The sequence below is a fragment of the Equus asinus genome, chromosome 3 (assembly GCF_041296235.1).
Source record: "Equus asinus isolate D_3611 breed Donkey chromosome 3, EquAss-T2T_v2, whole genome shotgun sequence".
In the NCBI taxonomy this organism is placed as follows: Eukaryota; Metazoa; Chordata; class Mammalia; order Perissodactyla; family Equidae; genus Equus; species Equus asinus.
The window spans coordinates 147,998,091-148,019,750 of NC_091792.1; positions in this window are offsets into that span (position 1 = coordinate 147,998,091).

The following is a 21,660-nucleotide window of genomic DNA, read 5'->3' on the forward strand; positions in this document are numbered from 1 at the left end:
GGATTTCACCCAGTTTTCTAATCCACATAAAAAGAGGGGATAGGATGTCATGGTTTCTCAGACTGATTCTTATTGCTTAAGATCACATGATTTCAAGTAACAGAAACCAATTCTGGCTACCTTAGGCAGTAAAAAAGTTTATAAAATGAATATTGAGTAGCTCTCAGAATCAAAGGGAAGGTTGGAGAACCAGACCAGTGAAGAACAGCAACTAAGATAGGTCTGGTGTCTCAAGGTAAGAACAGAGTAATGGCAGTACCAGTACTGGCAGCTGCAGTTATAACATATGCTGCGTTTAATATATACCAGGCACATCCTAAACCCCTTGGATAGTCTAACTTACTTATTCTCACAAGAACCCTGTGAGTTAGGTACTATTAATGATTCCATTTTCAAGAGAAGGAAACTGAAGTATAAAGAAGTTAAGAAACTTGCTCTAGCTATGGTTACTTAGCTGGTAAGGAGTTCGAATCCAGGTTATCTGGCTCCTGAGTCTCTGCTGTTAGCCACTCAGTGTACTACATGACCTCTCTGATAGGTAGTCACTTCAGGGTCTCAAGTGACTTCAACCGTTTTCCTGCCCTTGTGTCATTTCACCAGGATTCAAAGTCCCAGGAGAGGCAGCACAATTGCAATGTCTGGGTCTCATGCCCAGCCCTGGGCTAAGGGAGGGCATGTCACTTTTCTCACAGTACTCCCAAGACTACAGAGAAAAGAGCAAAAAGAACACCCTTAAAGGGAATTTTGGGGTGGCATCACCCAAAGCAGAGAGAATGGGACTTGTCCAGCCAAATACAACAGTCTCTAGCACATCATTTCTTTTCTAATTAAGCTTTCTAAGATTTCCAAGATCCCTCTCACTCCACTATGTGACTAATTTTCATAAAATCTCTAAGAGTCAGACAGGAACCAAGCACAGGACACTAATGTACTTTATAGAAGAAAAAAAAAGAACAAGAAAGAAAATTGAGGACTATTTCCTGACCTTTTAATGTGTATCAGAGACCATACTAATAGCTTTACATATAATCTCATTTTGTTCTTTGAATGTTATGAGATATGTATTTCACAGATGAGGACACTGAAGGTTAGAAAGATCTAATGATTTGCCCAATGTCACACACCCAGTAAGAGCTGACACTTAAACCCAAATTTGTCAGGTTACAATTTTAATTTCCTTAATTTATAAGATATTAAGATATGCTTGGCTATACAAAAATTGGAGGGTTCCTTTAGGTGATGAGAAAATAATTCTCAGCATACATAATATGCAAATTATTTTATAATAAAAACCTGAGAAGATCAAATTAAACCATAAGTGTGAAAATACCTTTAAAGCTAAAAGCACTAATTAGATTGAATATATTATATTATAATTAGTATAACGATATTAAAATCACATGTTGATTATAAAACATATTGACCCAGTAAAGTAACAAATTGAAGAATTTCTTTTATAACAAAAGCATCACAATCTCGAACTTTCTTTATAATCATGCAGTACAAGTATTGCAGCTGTATGACAGCTCTGTGATCTCCAGCCCAGGGGTGGAGAAAGGAGGAAAAAATGGAGAAAGCAATTGAGAAGGAAAAAAGGTTGATGCTGATGACACCTGTTGATGATACTGTCCAGTTGTCCCCAAATCAAGTGAGTTGCCCCTTCAATTTAACCCTCCGTATCCCTTACAAAGAAAAAGATCAGTTCACTTGCAGAGATGTTTCTGCAGGCAATAGCAGTTTACTCTTATTTCAAAACAAATTTTTAATGAAGGGGAGGGTAATGCAGGGAAATTTCTTTTCTCCACAAAATATAGAGAGGAAATACCAAAAAGAAAGATGCAAAAAAATAAATCTATGGTCTCACAGATCCACACACTTATCTATTTGTGAATATTTGGGGAGGGTGGCCATGTCTACATATACTGTATCTATACAACATGTAGAATAGAAATACACAGGCTAGGATTTTAGCCACAGACAGAAACCGCAGGTAATCCAGGTAAGTCATTAACTATTTACAAGACTCTGGGCAAATCCCTTGGCTTCTCTTGGCCCTTTGGTCCACCTCCCCACTAAGTTGGGCACAACACAGAAACTCCCTGAAAACCAGATGTTACATCAAAGCCAATATTTCCTGGAGGCCAGCTTTGCGGACTTCTTTGAAAAGCACTAAATTTAGAAGTAGCATGCAAATAACACTGCTCAGATTAAACTCGCTTATTAGTGGTCCAGATGATAATCAAAGGCAAACAGATGGTCGCTTAATGAATGTTATTGGAATGAAGGCATCTTTAAATATAGGATTTGTGTGAAAAGTTTGCCTTTCTTACAAGTTATTTTGATGATTGTGTTAGAGTATTGGCATCTCTTTTCAGAATGTAACCTTGCGGAACCTCAGAGACATGATGAGCAGGATCAAAGCTTTGGAGAACCAACAAGAGGTTTCTCCAAGTCTAATAAGCAAAATTATGCAGTCAAAATGGAGATCAAAAGCCTTAACAGAGAGCATAGAGTTCTCGAGAGCCAAAGTATGTATCTTAAGGAATCAGAGCTATCAAATATACCTTGCTTTTTTTGGAAACCTGACATGTGAAACCAAATCTATACCAGTGCCAGAATAGGGAACGGTTGTTTCTTTTACAAAAGATTTATCATAGGATTCCTTATGACACAAAGTACCCCAACATGTTTAAAACAGGATTTGATTTATTTGTGTTTTTTTCAAGAAAGATGCTATCCTCCTCGCTCAGCGAAAACGTGGTTAGTGACTATATCTCATTCCCTTCTATACAGAAAAAAGAATTACAAACCACATCCTGAAACAGGCAAGATAACCTTCCACATGATGACTGGAGACTCTGAACCATCATCAACTCATGTTACGGATGTTAACTAATGTTAGTAACACAACTAATATTAATGGAATATTTATAAAATCCTAGGTGTCAGGCAATTTTTACAAACGATATTTGTTTAAAAAAAATTACACACACTTACCAGTTTTCCTGGAGTATAATTGAGTTTGATAGATGCAAAACTCCACAAGGTTGTGTATCATTCAGGGTCCATTCGGGATACAGAAACCACACTGGTTAATTGAATAGAGAGAAAAAAATCTAAAGGATTCTTAACTAGGTATAAAGTTATTAACTGGGTAACCAAAGGAGTAAAAAGAGAACTCTGAAGCAGTGGTGGGCTGCTAAGTGTTTACAACCAGCTCTTTGGTTGGGGAAACTTGATCTGTAGCATTTGCCAATTTCCAAGGTGTAAATACTTCTACCATAGCAGATTTCCAGCTACCAATGGTTTAACAACTGACTTGCAAAATTCCTGAAAATTTAACAATCGGTTCTTGCAAGCCAATATGGGCTGACTCCAGCAGAGGTAGCAATGGCAGGAAATAGCTAACCCTCCTAGGGCTGAGGAACAAAGAAGAGGTTGGAATTATTAAAACTTAGAAGCTTGGAGGAGGGACCCTGCAGAGCTGAAACTTAGAGATGTGAGGAGGGAGTGCTCCTCAGCTGGCGTTGGTGAGAGGAGTTGAAAGGAGTCCCATGGACCTGAGACCTGAAAAGGAGACACTTCTAAAAATGAGGTGTGGGGCAGCTCCCACCCCCTGGCCACTGCTCCCTGGTAACCACATAGGACTGAAAGGCCACCATCAAAAACGCGGCTACCAGAGGCTGAAAGGAAGATGGCGGCGTGAGCAGACGTTGAACTCGCCTCCTCCCACGAACACAACCAGGTTGCAACAATTTTTGGAAGAATTACCCTGGATTGAAAACTGGAAACTGGATAAAAAGAACCCCCATGACAAGAGACAGTCCTGACGAAGGCAGAAGAGGCAGTAATTCCGACCGGAGAGGAAAAAAGCCACCTTTGGGAGCAGCGGAGCTTCTCAGCTGGCCAGGCGGGAGCCAACTTAAGATACGCAGCCCTCCCTGGAGGAGTGAGGTCCAGAGCGGGAGTGATACTGCTATAAGCATCTTTCGGACTCAGCCCAACTGAGACACGGGTCTTACTGTCTGCCTTTGCTGTCTATTAACTGCAGTGAGGACACCCCCAGAAAAGCTATCGGCTAAAGCCGAAAAGACCCGGGTCTTAAAGGGCCCACGCACAAACTCACTCATTGCAGCAACCTAAAATCACCAGAGAGAAGGCTGACTATCCTTTGGTGAAACGAGACTCACCTGGTGGGCTCTGGGGGCATCTTGGTGAGAGGAGGGACCTCTCCAGAGACTGAGACATTGGTGGGGGCCATTGTTCTGAGCTGGACCAGGCGTGCTGATACGGACACTGGTGGGGGCCATTGAGGTGCATCCCTTGGGCAGTTAGCCCAGGGGTCTGCCACACCCACTAGAAGACAGATTTAATCCAGTTCAGCCAGGGCAGGCAACCCGCCCTAGGGACTGGCCCCACCTAACAGCAAGCCCTCAGGCTACTTTTCAGCCTGCATTGACTGGGTCCCTTGATCCTCTACAGGCAGGCAAGGGTGTCTGCCTCTGTGGGGCAGGGCCTGTGTGAGGACCAGGTGAACTGTGGGGGGTATTGGGGGAAAGGTAGAGGCCTCTGCAGTGTGGTGTTGGGGTACGCTCCAGGGGGTTGAGAAGTGTGCATGGACCAGGACTGTGTTGACAGTGTATGTGGTCCTGTGGGGGGTGAGGCTTATCAGCGGCAGAAGACTTGTGTTTCACAAATAGCCATAAACAGGATCGGTCCCACCTTCCAAAGCCTGAAACAATTGAGTGCCTCCATGCCAAGGGCTAGCCCCAGCAGCTGCACTCCTAAGAGAACTGACAAAAGCCTTGTTGGCCTCAGGCCTATCACAGCTGTATGCCCCTGAGCCTAGCAACCAGCTGCAGTGGGGTACCAACCCAATTAAGAGGACACTTGCAATAAGAATGTGCTGATAGACTCTGTAGCCAACGGTGCTAAGGTCCCCCAAACTGGATTTACAAACAGCTGGCCAGGGAAGGAAAGATCAGACTCCTTGGGTACCTGCAGTGGGAGCAACTCTGCCACAGCAGAAGGACACAAGTAGCCCACAAAGGGGTCACTCCTGGTTCTTATGGACTGGTGATGAGAGGGAAAAACACTGCTGGGCCTCATAAGGCAACTCATACATAAGGTCACTTCTCCAAGTTCAGGAGATTTAGTCAACTCACCTACTACAAAGAAAATAGCACAGACAAAGAGGCATAATGAGGAGGCAAAGGAATACTTTCCTAGCAAGGGAACACTACAAAACACCAGAAAAAGAACTAAGTGCAACAGAAACTAGCAACCTACTTGACAAAGAATTCAAACAAAATATCATGAGGATGCTCAGAGATATGCAGCGAAGAATGGATGAACACAGTGAGCACATTGGCGAAGAACTGGAAGACATAAAAAAAAAATCAGAAATGAAGAATACAATACTCGAAATGAGAAATTCACTAGAGGGACTCAAGAGCAGAGTAGAGGAAGAAGAAGAACGGATCAGCGAGCTAGACGAAAGATTAGAGGAAATCACCCAAGCAGAACAGAAAAGAGAAAAAAGAATTAGATAGAATGAGAGCAGTGTAAGGGAACTCTGGGACAATATCAAGCATGCTAACATTCGGATTATAGGGGTCCCAGAAGAAGAGAGAGACAAGGGGGCAGAAAATTTATTTGTCAAAATAATAGAGGAAAATTTTCCTCACCTGAGGAAGGAAACAGACATCCAAGCTCAGGAAGAACAGAGAGCTCCAAACAAGAGAAGTCCAAAGAGGCCCACTCCAAGATATATTATAATCAAAATATCTAAAATGAAAGACAAAGAGAGAATCCTAAAAGCAGCAAGAGAAAGGCCACAAGTGCCGTATAAAGGGAAGCCGATCAGGCTATCAGCAGACTTCTCAGCCGAGACCCTACAGGCGAGAAGAGAATGGCACGCCATATTCAAAGTGATAAAAGGACAAAACCTACAGCCAAGAATACTCTATCCATCAAGGTTGTCATTCAGAATGGAAGGAGAAATAAAGAGCTTCTCAGACAAGCAAAAATTAAAGGAGTTTATCACCAGGAAACCAGTTCTGCAAGAAATGCTGAAGGGACTTATTTAAGTGGGAAAGTAATGACCACAAATAGAGATAAAAAAAAATTATCAAAAAAAACAAAACGACAACAAAAAAGCCAGGCAATAAAATCACCTGTTAGGTTAAAATATGGTAAAGGCAGCAGATCAACTACCTGTGAAGATAATATGAAGGTTAAAAGACAAATGTACTAAAATCACCTATTTCAGTGATAAGAGGGTAATGGATAGACACACACTAAACAAAAGACTATCTATGATATGAAAAGCATATACTGTGGGAGGAGAGGAGTGAAAAAGTAGAGCTTCTGGAAAGAGGTGAAGCTGAAGAGTCTATCTACATAATATAGACTGTTATATGCCTAGTATATTAAAAAGGATCCTCATGGTAATCACAAATTGGAAACCTACAACAAGCAGGAAAAGAAGACAAAAGAAATCAAACATATTACTAAAGATAGCCATCAAACCACAAGGGAAGCAAGCAAGAGAAAAAGAAAGGAACAGGGAAGAACTACTAAGACACCCAGAAAAAAGAAAAAGTGACAAAATGGCAATAAATACATATTTATCAATAGCTACTTTAAATGTCAATGGACTAAATGCTGCAATCAAATGTCACAGGGTGGCCAGCTGGATAAAAAAACAAGACCCATGTATATGCTGCATACAAGAGACACACTTCAGACCTACAGACACATACTGAAAGTGAAAGGGCAGAAAATGATATTCCACACAAATAGAAAAGAAAGCAGGGGTAACAATACTTATCAGACAAAATAGACTTTAAATCAAAAACTGTAATAAGAGACAAAGACAGGCACTACATAATGATAAAGGGAACAATCTAACAAGAAAATATAACACTTGTGAATATCTATGTACCCAACATAGGAGCACCTAAATATATAAAGCAATTATTAACAGACATAAGAGAAGAAATAGACAGTAACACAATAATAGTAGGGGACTTTAACACTCCACTTACACCAATGGATAGATCATCCAAACAGAAGATCAATAAGGAAATGCTGGCCTTAAAGGACACATTAGACCAGATGGACTTAGAAGATATATACAGAACATTCCATCCAAAAACCACAGAATACACATTCTTTTCAAATGCCCATGGAACATTCTCCAGGATTGATCACATATTAGGCCACAAAACAAGTCTCAATAAATTTAAGAAGATCAAAATAATACCATGTATGTTGTCTGACCACACAGGTATGAAACTGGAAATCAACTACAGACAGAAAACCAGACAAGCCACGAAAATGTGGAGATTGAACAAAATGCTACTGAACAATGATTGGGTCAATGAAGAAATCAAGGAAGAAATCAAAAAATTCCTGGAGACAAATGAAAATGAAAACACGACATGCCAAAATCTGTGGGATATAGCAAAAGCGGTTCTACAAGGGAAGTTTATAGCAATTCAGGCCTACCTCAACAAAGAAGAAAAATCCCAAATAGACAATCTAAAAGCACACCTAAAGGTACTGGAAAAAGAACAACAAACAAAGGCCAAAATTAGCAGAAGGAAGGAAATAATAAAAATCAGAGCAGAAATAAACGAAATCAAGACTAAAAAAACAATAGAAAAAGTTAATGAAACCAAGAGCTGGTTCTTCGAAAAGATAAACAAAATTGACAAACCCTTAGCTAGACTCACCAAGAAAAAAAGAGAGACGGCTCAAATAAATAAAATCAGAAATGAAAGAGGAGAGATTACAATGGACACCTCAGAAATACAAAAGATAATAAGAGAATGCTATGAAAAGCTATACACCAACAAATTGGATAATCTAGAAGAAATGGATAAATTCTTAGAAACATACAACCTTCCAAAACTGGACCAGGAAGATGTAGAAAATTTGAATAGACCGATCACCAGTAAGGAGATAGAAATAGCAATCAAAAACCTCCCCAAAAATAAAAGTCCAGGACTAGATGGCTTCCCTGGTGAATTCTACCAAACTTTCAAAGAAGACTTAATACCTATCCTTCTCAAACTCTTGCAAAAAATTGAAGAGGAGGGGAGGCTTCCTAACTCCTTCTACGAAGCAAACATTATCCTGATACCAAAACCAGACAAGGACAACACAAAAAAAGAAAATTACAGGCCAATATCACTGATGAACATCAATGCAAAAATCCTCAACAAAATACTAGCAAATCGAATACAACAATACATTAAAAAGATCATACATCATGATCAAGTGGGTTTCATTCCGGGGATGCAGGGATGGTTCAACATCCACAAATTTATCAACGTGATACATCACATTAACAAAATAAAGAACAAAAATCACATGATCATCTCAATAGATACGGAGAAAGCATTTGACAAGATACAGCATCCATTTATGATAAAAACTCTAAATAAAATGGGTATAGAAGGAAAATACCTCAACATAATAAAGGCCATATATGACAAACCCACAGCAAATATCATTCTCAATGGAGAAAAACTGAAAGCTATCCATCTAAGAACAGGAACCAGACAAGGATGCTCACTGTCACCACTCTTTTTTAACATAGTATTGGAAGTCCTAGCCAGAGCTATCAGGCAAGAAAAAGAAATAAAAGGGATCCACATTGGAAAAGAAGAAGTGAAACTGTCACTCTTTGCAGATGACATGATTTTATATCTAGAAAACCCTAAAGAGTCCACTAAAAAACTTTTAGAAATAATAAAGGAATACAGTCAAGTTGCAGGATGCAAAATCAGTGTACAAAAATCCGTTGCGTTTCTATACACTAACAACGAAGTAGCAGAAAGAGAAATTAAGACTACAATCCCATTTACCATTGCAACAAAAAGAATAAAATACCTGGGAATAAACTTAACCAAAGAGGTGAAAGATCTGTACACCGAAAACTATAAAACACTGTTGAAAGAAATCGAAGAAGACACAAAGAAATGGAAAGATATTCCGTGCTCTTGGATTAGAAGAATTAACATCGTTAAAATGTCCATACTTCCTAAAGCAATCTATAGATTCAATGCAATCGCTATCAAAGTTCCAACAACATTCTTTACAGAAATAGAACAAAGAATCCTAAAATTTATATGGAACAAGAAAAGACCCCGAATAGCCAAAGGATTCCTGAGAAAACAGAACAAAACTGGAGGTATCACACTCCCTGATTTCAAATTATACTACAAAGCCATAGTAACCAAAACAGCATGGTACTGGCACAAAAACAGACACACACATCAATGGAACAAAACTGAGAGCCCAGAAGTAAACCCACACATTTATGGACAGCTAATATTCGACAAGGGAGCCAAGAGCATACGATGGAGAAAGGAGAGTCTCTTCAACAAATGGTGTTGGGAAAACTGGACAGCCACATGCAAAAGAATGAAAGTAGACCATTCCCTTACACCATGCACAAAAATCAACTCAAAATGGATTAAAGACTTGAATGTAAGACCCGAAACCATGAGACTTCTAGAAGAAAACATAGGCAGTAGGCTCTATGACATTGGTCTGAGCAGCATATTTTCAAGTCACATGTATGACTGGGCAAGGGAAACAAGAGAAAAAATGAACAAGCGGGACTACATCAAACTAAAAAGCTTCTGCACAGCAAAGGAAACCATCAACAAAACGAAAAGACAACCTAACAATTGGGAGAAGATATTTGCAAACCATATATCAGATAGGGGTTAATATCCAAAATATACAAAGAACTAATACAGCTCAACAACAAAAAAACCAACAATCCAATTAGAAAATGGTCAAAAGAACTGAACAGAGATTTCTCTAACGAAGATATACAGATGGACAACAAGCATATGATAGGATGCTCAACATCATTAGCTATCAGGGAAATGCAAATCAAAACTAAAATGAGGTATCACCTCACTCTGGTCAGAATGGCTATAATTAACAAGACAGGAAACAACAAATGTTGGAGAGGATGTGGAGAGAAGGGAACCCTTGTTCACTGCTGGTGGCAGTGCAAACTGGTGCAGCCACTATGGAAAACAGTATGGAGTATCCTCCGAAAATTAAGGATAGATCTACCATATGATCCAGCTATTCCACTGCTGGGTATTTATCCAAAGAACTTGAAAACACAAAGGCATAAAGATACTTGCACCCCTAGGTTCATTGCAGCATTATACACAATAGCCAAGACTTGGAAGCAACCTAGGTGCCCATCAAAGGATGAATGGATGAAGATGTGATATTTATACATGATGGACTACTACTCAGCCATAAGAAATGGTGGCTGGTGCTGGTGACTCTGAAAGGGAGCACAATATTTGAAAACGTCAGAGAAATTGCAAACTGGATTCAATTCTGACTATGGGAAGGAATTGCCCCTAGCCGCATGGAAAAGCATTGCTAGAGTGTAGCTCAGAGGAACAGGAAGCAGATCAGAAGCCAAGAGGAAGCAGACAGGAAGGAGCATACCCTTCTTCCTCCTCCAGCCCCACAGTCTCCCTCTAGCGCCCCCTAATGGAAGAGAAACAGGAAACACAAGATAATAACCATGCAGTATCTTAGCCTTCATTTTTAGTGGATTGTCAAAGGTGTTGGTCTGTGTATGTTTGTGTATGTATGTGTGCACGCATTTAATTCTACACACCTATATGACCATAGCAGGTCCTTATGCCTTTTTTCCTCTTTTTCTTTTCAGTTTGACTTTTTTTAGCCCAGTTTTACACTTACAGAGAAATTGAGCAAATAATACAGAGTTCACATATATTCTCCCCACACACACAGTATACCCTGCTATTAACATCTTACATTGTATGGTACATTTGTTACAATTAATGAACCAATATTGATACATTATTATTAAATAAAGTCCATAGTTTTTTAAGACTTCCTGAGTTTTTTTACCTAATGTCCTTTTTCTGTTACAGGATCCCATCCAGGACGTCACAGTCATTACATCTAGTCGTCAGGTTTCTTTAGGTTCTTCTTGGCTGTGACAGTTTCTCAGACTTTCCTTGTTTTTAAAGACTTGACATTTTGAGGCATACTGGTCAGGTATGTTGTAGGATGCCCCTCGATCAAAATTTGTCCGATGTTTTTCTCATATTTAGGGTGGGGTTATGGGTTTGGGGGGGAGATCACAGAGGTAAAAGGCCATTTTTACTACATTGTACCAAAGGTGCATATGATGAACATGACTAATTATTATTGATATTGACCTTGATCACCTGGCTGAAGTAATGTTTGTCAGGTTTATCCACTATAAAATTACTCTTTTTTTCCCCTTCTGTACTGTCTACATTTTTTTTTTTTTTTTTTTTTTTTTGGCCAGGAAACCACCATGTGCAGCCCACACTTAAGGAAGTGAGGAGTTATGCTCCCCTTCTCTAGGATGGAGTGTCTACACAACTTATTTGCAATTCTTCTGCATGGCAAATTTGTCTCTTCTCCCTCATTTATTTACTTATTCGATCATTTACCTATATCAGTGTGGACTCGTGGATAGTTATTTTATGCTTTGGGTTATAATCTAATACTACTTTATTTACTTTATGGCTCAAATTGTTCCATCTTTGGCCATTGGCATCTCTTTCAGTTGACCCCTGTGCCCCTTTGCTATGTACCTATCAATGTGGGTCTGTTTTTCAGGGTTTTTTTCCTAAGCATTTCTTACTTTTGGGCACTGCAAGATGCACTAGGCCCATCTTGTATATTTCCCGCCCCAGTCCTAGAATCAGCCATTTCTCCAATTATATGTTCATTTTTACTATCATTTTAGTTCTTTCAACAATCCTTTTTCAATAAACAAGCGTGAAGTTCCTGTTTCCTTTTGCTTTCAACAAAGAAGAGAAAATAAGCAGACACAACAAAGTAAATTCAAAAGATACAGACCCCTAGGAGAAGGAAGAAGGGGTTTCACATCTTCCTTTCCATGTAGTTCCCAGGAGGTGAGTCCTGCTTCCAGATTGGCAGAGGGGATAGTCCGTCTGCAGGAGGGAGTCACCACCTAGACCCCCTTAGAGCCTCCCTAGAGGGGGTGCTCTCCCTCTAGAAGAACCTCTGCTCTATCTCTCACAGGGAAAGTTCCTTCCATGTCACCTTGCAAAGAGAGGATAGCCATCCAGCACATCTGTGTCCTCCAGAAATGGGTCAAACTCTGGCACTAATAAAGAGAAGGATCAAAGGAGTCCAGGGAAAGTCTTGGGTGAAGTTGGAATTATCCACAAGCCCCTCAAGATATCAAGATACCATTGTGAACGTTGCCAGTGCTTGTAAAGCGGCCTGTGGATCTTTCAATAAAGCAGCATCAAGTAAGAGGCACTGCCAGTCATTTCCTAGAAGCGCTGGAAGTATGTTGGTGGGACCACCTTGCCAAGAAGGGGACTCAGCAAAGTGTGTGGTCTGAAAGGCACCAATAAATGGATAGAGGGAAAGAGAGCCAGAACAACTGCCTGGGGTTTCCTTCTGATGGTCCTCAGAGGCTGCTTACTCCAGAAAGCCCTCCCTGGTCCCTGGGCTAGCCTGGGCTGGGCATCTCTATGCACATAAGGCTGTGAACTCTCATTCACTTATCAACAAATATTTACTCATCCCCTAATATGAGTCAAGCACTGAGCTAGGTGCTAAGGATAAACAGAGGAATTATACCCTGAGATCTCAAAACTCACATCCCAAGAAGTGGAGAAGGAGGGTGAGGGATCACAAACGTATCACATGCAATTACAATACCTAAGTCGATAGATGACAACAGGCGAGACAGAATAAGAACTGCTCAGGCTAGGAGGCAAAGGAAGGCAGTGTGGACAAGGAGGCGTCTAAGCAGAGTCTTAAAGGATGACAATTAACCCTCCACTTCCACTCCTTGACCTTTCTTCATACGATCTATTACAATATTACCATTTTCTTCTCTTCCTTTACTCAGCTACTTTTTTCTCCTTAATTTCTCTTATAGACACATTTTTGACTTGCTCACTGTATCAGTCAGGGTGCCACCAGAAAAACAGAACCAGTAGGATATATATAAAGGGATAGAAGGTATATAGAGAGAGAGATGAAGATACAGAGAGAAAGATTTATTGCAAGGAATTGGCATATGCAATTGTAGGAGTTGGCTAGGCAAGTCTGAAATCCTTGAGGCAGGCTGTCGGGGAGGGAGGCTGGAAACCCTCCTGCAGGAGCCGATGCTGCAGTCCACAGGTGGAATTCCTTCTTCCTCTGGGAAACCTTAGTTCTGTTCTTAAGGCCTTGCAACTGATTAGATCAGACCTACACAGATTTTATGCCCCATAATCATTTAGAAAGATGGTAAATGCAAGGCACATTTGTTTAGAAATTAATGAAAGATGAAAACATGGGACTTTTGGACCCCAGAAAACCAAAAAGCAACTTCCATTCCTAACCTTTCCTTCCTTTCTCCTTTAAGTGTACAGAAAAAATATTAAATACTCAAGCCCTGTAATCAACTAGATTTGAAATCTAGGTTATGTAGCCTTTGGCAATTTCATAACCACTGTGAACCTCAGTCTCTTCATCTACAGCATGGGAAAATAATAAACCTTACCTCAGACAGTTGCTATGAGGATAAAATGAGAAATACATGCAAAAGCACTTAGCACAAAGACAAGTATATTATGAATTTTTTTAAGTTGGCTATTATTATCATTAAGTCCCTACTATGTGGCAGACAGAGTAGGGGATAGGGAGATAAGTAAGATCCTTGACTTTGAGGACCATAAAATCAAATAAGAAATGTCAGACATATAAAAAATTTCAATAAATGTGGAAATTATATAGGAGAGGGGGAAGCAGAGAAAGGAGTAAGTATTCCAGCCTGGGGATCAGAAAGATTTCACAGGGGAAATTCCACATGAGTTGGGCTTCCAAGGACCAGCAGTGCCTTCCTGAGCACAAAAGCAGAGAAGGGCATTGCAGGCGTAAGGAATAGCATGTGTAAAGAACAGAGGCATAGAAGAGCACAGTGTGCCTAGAGGAGAGCAAGAAGTCCTGTGTGAGTGGAGCATGGGGGGGTGTGGAGAGGGGAGGAGAGGTTGGGGAAAGAAGGGGAAGTGGAGAAGTGGGAAGATGGCAAGAAACAAAGCCATATAATGAAGGATGATAGGGCATGCTAAGGAGTTTGGCCTCTATCCTGAAGGAAGTTGGAGGCAGACTTCTCACTCTGCTTTTGGCCACAGAGCAATTGTACTGTAAATTGATAAAGCAGCATTTGTATTTACTTGTCTATAAGCCAGACATAGCAAATGCACACATCCCCGTGGAAACGTTCCTCGCCAGGATCATCATAGCAAATGCACACATCCCCGTGGAAACATTCCTCGCCAGAATCATCAGTAACTGGGGCAGAGGAGGGACAGGGGGATTACACATACTAAAAACAAGTCAACCATGGCGCCCAACCCAGCCCATCACCTTACATCACCACATGGCTGAGCTTACAGAGGATTTGGGGATGAAGAAAAGTTTCTTAGCTGAAACAAATGGAAATATCCCCAAATATTTCTCTCCCTCCTCTCCAGTCCACACACATCAGTTCTGGATCATCTTACACAGTTTGGTATCCCCGCCTCCTTTCAGCACTTGCTTCTCTTGGCTTCCAGAAAGCTCCATTCTCCTCGTTGTCTTTCCACCTTGCAAGATGCTCCTTCTCAGTCTCGTTTGCTGGCTTTTAATGTTGAGCCCCAGATTTCAATCTTTGGACCTCTTCCCCATCTTCACTCATTCCCTAGGTGCTTTCATGCAAACATATTAAATACCATCAATGTGCTGACAATTTCCAAATTTATATCTTCAGTTCAGACCTCTCCCTTGGACTCCAGACTCTATATCCGATTGCCTGCTCAATATTTCTACTTGAGATGTCAGGCATCTCAAACTTAAGATGGATAAAACTAAACTTTGGTCTTCCAAGCCAAACCTGTTCAGTAAACATAAATCACATGAATCCTTTTAAAACATAAATCATATCACATGACTCCTCTGCTCAAAACTGTCCAATAGCTCCTCATTTTATTCACCATAAAAGTCAAAGTCCTTAAAACCTCCTACAAAGCCCTAACTGTCTAATTCCCTCCCCTCGACTTGCCTGGCATTGATCTCCTACTACTCTGCGTCTTGGTCATTCCACTTCAGCCACACTAGCATCCTTGTTTTTCCTCAAATATATCAAGCACACGGTAGCCTCAGAGCCTTTGCACCTGCCGTCCCCCAACTAAGGATGTTCTTTCCCGCGATGATTGCAGCTCAGATGTCATTTTCTCAGTGAAGTATTCCCTAAATACCTTATTTAAAAAGCTAATTGTACCATCATCAATACTCTTTCCAGAACCCCCAGCTCCTTCTCTGCTTCATTTTCTCCATAGCACTAGTCACCATCTCATCAGGCATCTCATACACTTTTTACTTGCCAATTTATCATTGTTTTTCTGTCTCCCTTGCCACCACCACCAGAATGTAACAAAGTATGAGGATTTTTTTTCTGTTTTGCTCGTTGCTGTATCCCTGCTGCATAAACAGAGCCTGGCACAGAGTACGTGCTCAATAAATATTTTTTAAATCACTGAATTAATCTAGGGAGAAAGCACTAGACTCATAGTTTGAGGACCTAGGTTCAAATCCAGACCCTGTGACTTACTTCTTTGTACCGTTGGCCGAATGGTTTATCCTCCTTGGCCTCACTTCCTCATCTGAAAATTAGGGATGATAATCTCTGTTTCACTTGTACGTAGCAAAGATTAATTAAGATTATGTATAAAAACACAATATAGTAGGCACTTAACAAATAATAATATACTCATTTACCTTATTTAATTTTTCTTGCAATTCAAAAAGCCAACCCTGAAATAGGATGAGAACTTCATCCATTGCTAGCAATTCTTAAGCAAAATATAATTTGTAAAACCTAAGTTTAAAAACCTACATTTTAAATATTATTTCCAGACTCCATACTAACTCCTTAAACTTCATAAGAAGTTAGGGTCCAGATAAACTTTGTTAAGTAAAATGAGAGGCTAAAATAACAGGTTGCCTGTTTTATTTTAGATAGTCATTCATACATTTATTTAACAAACATTTATGAAGTACCTGCTATGTGCCAGGCACTGTTCTAGATCCTGAAGATAGAGCAGTTAAGAAGACAAAGTCGGGGGCCAGTCCCGTGGCCGAGTGGTTAAGTTCACAGGCTCCGCTTCGGTGGCCCACGATTTCACCGGTTCGGATCCTGGGTGCAGACCCAGCACTTCTCATCACGCCACGCTCAGGCAGCGTTCCACATAGCACAACCCGAAGGACCTACAACTAGAGTATACAACTACTTGCTGGGGGCCTTCGCGGAGAAGAACAAGGGGGAAAAAAAGAAGATTGGCAACAGATGTTAGCTCAGGTGCCAATCTTAAAAAAAAAAATGACAACAAAAGTTGCTGCTTTCATGGCATTCATATTCTAGTGGGGGAGGAAATAAACAAATATACTAAGATAGCAATTTGCTATAAAGTAAAAACAGTGTGGGGGGGCAGAGAGTGATAGTGAAGACAAAGATGCTATTTTTATAAGATAGTCTGATAAGATGAAGTCAGATCAGAAGCCTGAACGAAATAAGGGACTAAGCCATGGGACTGCCTGGGGAAATAGTGTACCACGCTCAGGAAACCACAAAGGGAGAGGTCCTGGGGTAGAAGCAAGTTTGATGTGTTCAAGGAACAAAAAGGAAGCCGGTGTGGCTGTAGCTGAGTGAAGAAGAAGGAAAATAGACCACAATGAAGGGACAGATTACCTGGGGACCACAGCACGCAAGGAGTTACAGGCAGTGGCTGAGCCACTAGCCGTTAGCCTGTAAGGGATAGGACACATATTTTACAATTACATGACTGATATTTGATTAATATTTTGGCATATTAGACCCAGTTTTTTCCCTAGGAACTTAGTAATGCTTTCTTTTGTTTTTTATTGTGATCGTACTATAAATACAGTCTCAAGTTTTGCTTTTTATACTTAATGAATCACATGCTTTGCAGGGATGAAGCATTCTTCAAACATAAATATTTAATGGTTGTATGATGTGTCACTCTGTTGGTGTGCTGCAAATTAATCATTCTTCATTTTAGTTTTTTCTCATATTTCACTATTATACATAGTGCTCAGACTTAGATTAAGATGATGGGCCTGGCCAACTTCCCTTCCTATCTGCCCCAAATTTCTAGAAATGAAGGAGAAATATATAAGAAGAAGAGGGGGAAAGGAAGAGGAGAAAGTGGGGATGAAGAAGAAATAGAGAACAATGACAAGGGAGCAAAAAAAGAAAAAAAGAAAGAAAGAATTTTGTTATTTAGATCAGAAGTAAACACATTATCAGTTGATGAGAAATTTGGAGGAATCACTGGAAGATAAAAAGCAAAGGGAACAGATGGACAGATAGAATCACAACACAAATTATACTCAGAAGAATGTTGTGGAAGTCCTACCAGTGTTCCGGGTCAGCTAAAGAGCAAGAGAAGACCTTCAGTTCTCATCAGTTGTGAGTTGGGGAACTGCAATCAGAGCAACCATGAAAGCCAGCCCTTCTTCCAGGCCTCTTCACACTGAATAACGAACAGTAGATCCATTCCATTGGCCTATGGAAATGCCTGGGATGGAGAGTCAGGGCAGTGCTCCAGATACCTAGTTCCGCCCAAGCCTCCACACCCATAAGTCCAGCATAACCTATCTGTGTAAACATCTCGCCTTTCATCCATAATCATCAAATTTTGTAACCAAAATTGTCATTTCACACTGAAGCAAAGAGGATTTCTCAAACACAAAGATGAACAAGAGTCTCTAAACACCACAAACAAACTCAAAAAACAGAAGAGAAGGGAAAAGAGTGCTAGAATAAAAGATAAGGATCACTGAAAATTTGTTTGGAGTTAGTGCGGTCCAATCAATTCTGACTCCTAGGGAGCCTGTGTACAACAGAGTGGGACCCTGCTGGGTCTTTTTGCATCATCCTTTTACCTTCCTGTGCTACATCAGACAATGCTCGGCTGCTATTTACAGGGTTTTCATGGCCAATTTTATCGGATGTGGGTGGCCAGGTCCTTCTTCCTAGTCTGTCTTAGTCTGAAGGCTCTGCTGAAAACTGTCCACCATGGGGGACCCTGCTATTATTTGAAATACCCATGGCATAGCTTTCAGCACCAGAGCAACAGGCAGCTGCCACAGTATGACAACCGACAGAAGGGCGGTGTGGTTCCCTGACTGGAAACGAACCTGGGCTGCTTCGATGAAAGCACCAAATCTTAACCACTAGAACACCAGGGCTGGCTCTGAAAATCTGCTCCTCCATAAAAACAGTGGGCACACTGGCAAATATTGCCTAAATCAACATTTCGGAACTCTGGAAATTAACAAAAAGCTTAAAATAATCCAAGGAGTGTTTAGTAAAGAAAAATGACTGATTCTCACTAAGAACAGTGAGCTTTGTGGTGTTTTAATTTACTCTATCCCCATCCCCTCTCCCCAGCTCCATAGCAGCCTTGAAAACCAACAGCCCTGTAACTATAACACTTGTGAAAAGCAGCAGCCTACAGCCAATGAAAGGGGCAGAACACACTTGGAATCCTCCAACAGTCTCCATTACAAGAAAGTTATCATTATGTGACCTGTCTGGCAGCTCAATGATGTTTTAACTGGGTGTTCAAAGATGGTATATGTCTGTTTGGCATCCATTAATGACAGGACCAAACTATCACTAGTCTCCTGCAAGTCAGCTTGCCTAGACTCGCCTTTCATGTGCAGATCCAAGGCTGTGCCTCTACCCACCTTGTTCTCTGACTCACACACCAAGCCAACATTTGCCCACCCTAAATCATCATAGGGCCAGGTACCAGGCAACTAGAGACCACTCCTATAGCCCAGAATTATTCAAACTGGCCAATCCTAAACTGTTTATTCTGCCCTACCTTGCCTTTCCCTTAGAAACTCCAATAAAAGTCCCAGCCTAGGGCTTCCTCTCATCCCTGCTTCTGTCTAACCAAACCTGGTATTTCCCCTACGGCCCTACGTGGTGTAGTGTGTCTCTTTTTCTTAAGAAATATAAGTAAAAAATTCTTCTTTCAGTGGCATCGGCCTCTCCACGTCCTCACTCAGTCTGATCCCTATAAATTAAATCCTAGGTATGATTTTAAAACATCTGGAAATCCCCACTCATAGGTCTTGTCTTTGTTTGACCTGGCTCAGAGCTCAATCAGTGTGAACAACCTTTCTCCCGAGGCATTTGTTGAAAAACATCAATGGTAATTATTTAACGTCAGAGTACCTGAGTTAAGATTAACAGCTGGGACAGACAAAAAGCTAACTAAAAATCTTAATTTTTTTTTAATTAAGTAATGAGATATCCATGGAAAGCTTTGAGAAAGCTCCAACAGATACCCGGAAATCTAGAAGGCAAAGTGCATACACAGGACTGTGCACATGCCTGGGAAAGACCTGAGAAGGCCCTTCTCTCTGACCTCTGATTGAACTTGAGGCCATGAGCAAGCAGGAAGTGAAGGCTAAAGCAGAGCTGTAACTACCAGGATGTGGAAAGTGTGCCAAACATGCACACAGAACCCTTTGGCAAAGGCTGGGAGGGTTATCAGTTCAAAGCATTCAAGAAAATCTCTCTCTAATCGTCAGCTGACCACTAAGCTAACTGAGCAGAGACTTAGGCGCCACACATGACAAACAATACTAACTTTACAGAATTTGTTCAGGAAAACCACTAAGCAGACAAACTGTAACAACAGCATGAGGCCATGGGGAAGGGGGAAAATCTGGCTTCCAAAATTGCCACATTATATTTTTTAAAATGTCCAATTTTGAACAAAACTATAAGACATGAAAAGAAACAGGAAAGTACGGCCATACACAAGAGGGGGGGAAAAAAAGCAGTTAATAAAAATTGTTCCTGAGGAAGTCTGAACATTGCACTTACTAAATAAAAATTTTAAATCAGCTTGTGTTGAGGGTCCCCAAGACCACCCTGAAATTCATGATTCACTAGAAGGGCTCACAGAGCTCAGAAAAGCTGTTATACTCACAATTATGTTTTATTACAGAGAAAAAATACAGATTAAAGTCAGGAATGGAAAAAAGCACAGAAAGCAGCGTCCAAAGAGACAAGGTGTAAGCTTCCAGCTGTCTTCCCCCAGTGGAGTCATCTGGACAGTGCTTAATCCTCCTGACAATGATTGTGACAACATGCACTGAGTATTGCCAATCAGGGAAGCTCACCCAAGGCTTGGAGTATCAGGTTTTTGTGTTTTTATTTTTTGAGGAAGATTAGCCCTGAGCTAACATCTGCTGCCAATCCTCCTCTTTTTGCTAAGGAAGACTGGCCCTGAGCTAACATCCGTGCCCATCTTCCTCTGCTTTATATGTGGGACGCCTACCACAGCATGGCTTGACAAGTGGTGCCATGTCTTCACCCGGGATCCGGGCCGGGAAACCCCAAACCACCAAAGCAGAATGTGCGCACTTAATGGCTGCACCACCAGGCCAGCCCCAGAGTCTCAAGTTTTTCTTGCGATTAGTCATGTCCTCTCAATAGATGTGGAAAAAGCATTTGACAAAATCATGGTAAAACACTCAACAAACTAGGAATAGAGAGGAACTTCCTCAAACTGATAAAGGAACTCTACCAAAAAAACCCAGAGTTAACCTCACACTTAATGGTAAAAGATTGAGTGTTTCCCCCCTAAGATCAGGAATGAGACAAAGATGTCCAAACTCACCATTTATATTCCACATTGTACTGGAGGTTCTAGCCAGGAATATTAAACAAGAAAAATAAATAAAAGGTATCCAGGTTGGAAAGAAAGAATTAAAGTTATCTCTATTCACAGATCACATGATCTTATATATACAAAGTCCTAAGGAAGACATAGGCACACACACACAAACTATTAGAACTAATAAACAAGTTCAGCAGGGCTATAGGATACAAGATCAGTATGTGAAAATCACTTAGATTTCTATATACTAGCAATGAACAATCCAAAATGAAATTGAGAAAATAATCCCATTGCGGCCAGCCTAGTGGCATAGTGGTTGGGTTCATGTGCTCCACTTTCACAGCCCGGGGTTTGTCAGTTCAGATCCTGGGTGCAGATGTACACACTACTCGTCAAGCCATGCTGTGGTGTCATCCCACATATAAAATAGAGGAAGATTGGCACAAGGTTAGCTCAGAGGCAATCTTCTTCAAGCAAAGAGAGAAAGATTAGCAACAGATGTTAGCTCAGGGCAAATCTTCCTCACCACAGAAAAAAGAAAAGAAAAAAGTAAAGAATCCCAATTATAATAGCATTCAAATGAATAGAACGCTTAGGAATAAATTTAACAAAAGAACTGCAAGACCTGTACACTGAAAACTGCAAAACGTTGAAAGTACTTAAATAAGATCTAAACAAATGAAAAAACATCACACATCTATGGACTTAGAAGGCTTGGTATTATTAACATTGTAATACTCCCCCATCTTGATCTACACATTTAGTGCAATTCCTATCAAAATCCCAGATGAATTTGCGGAAATTGATAAGCTGATTCTAAAATATGTACGGAAATGCAAGGGACCCAGAAAAGCCGAATCGATCTTGAAAAAGA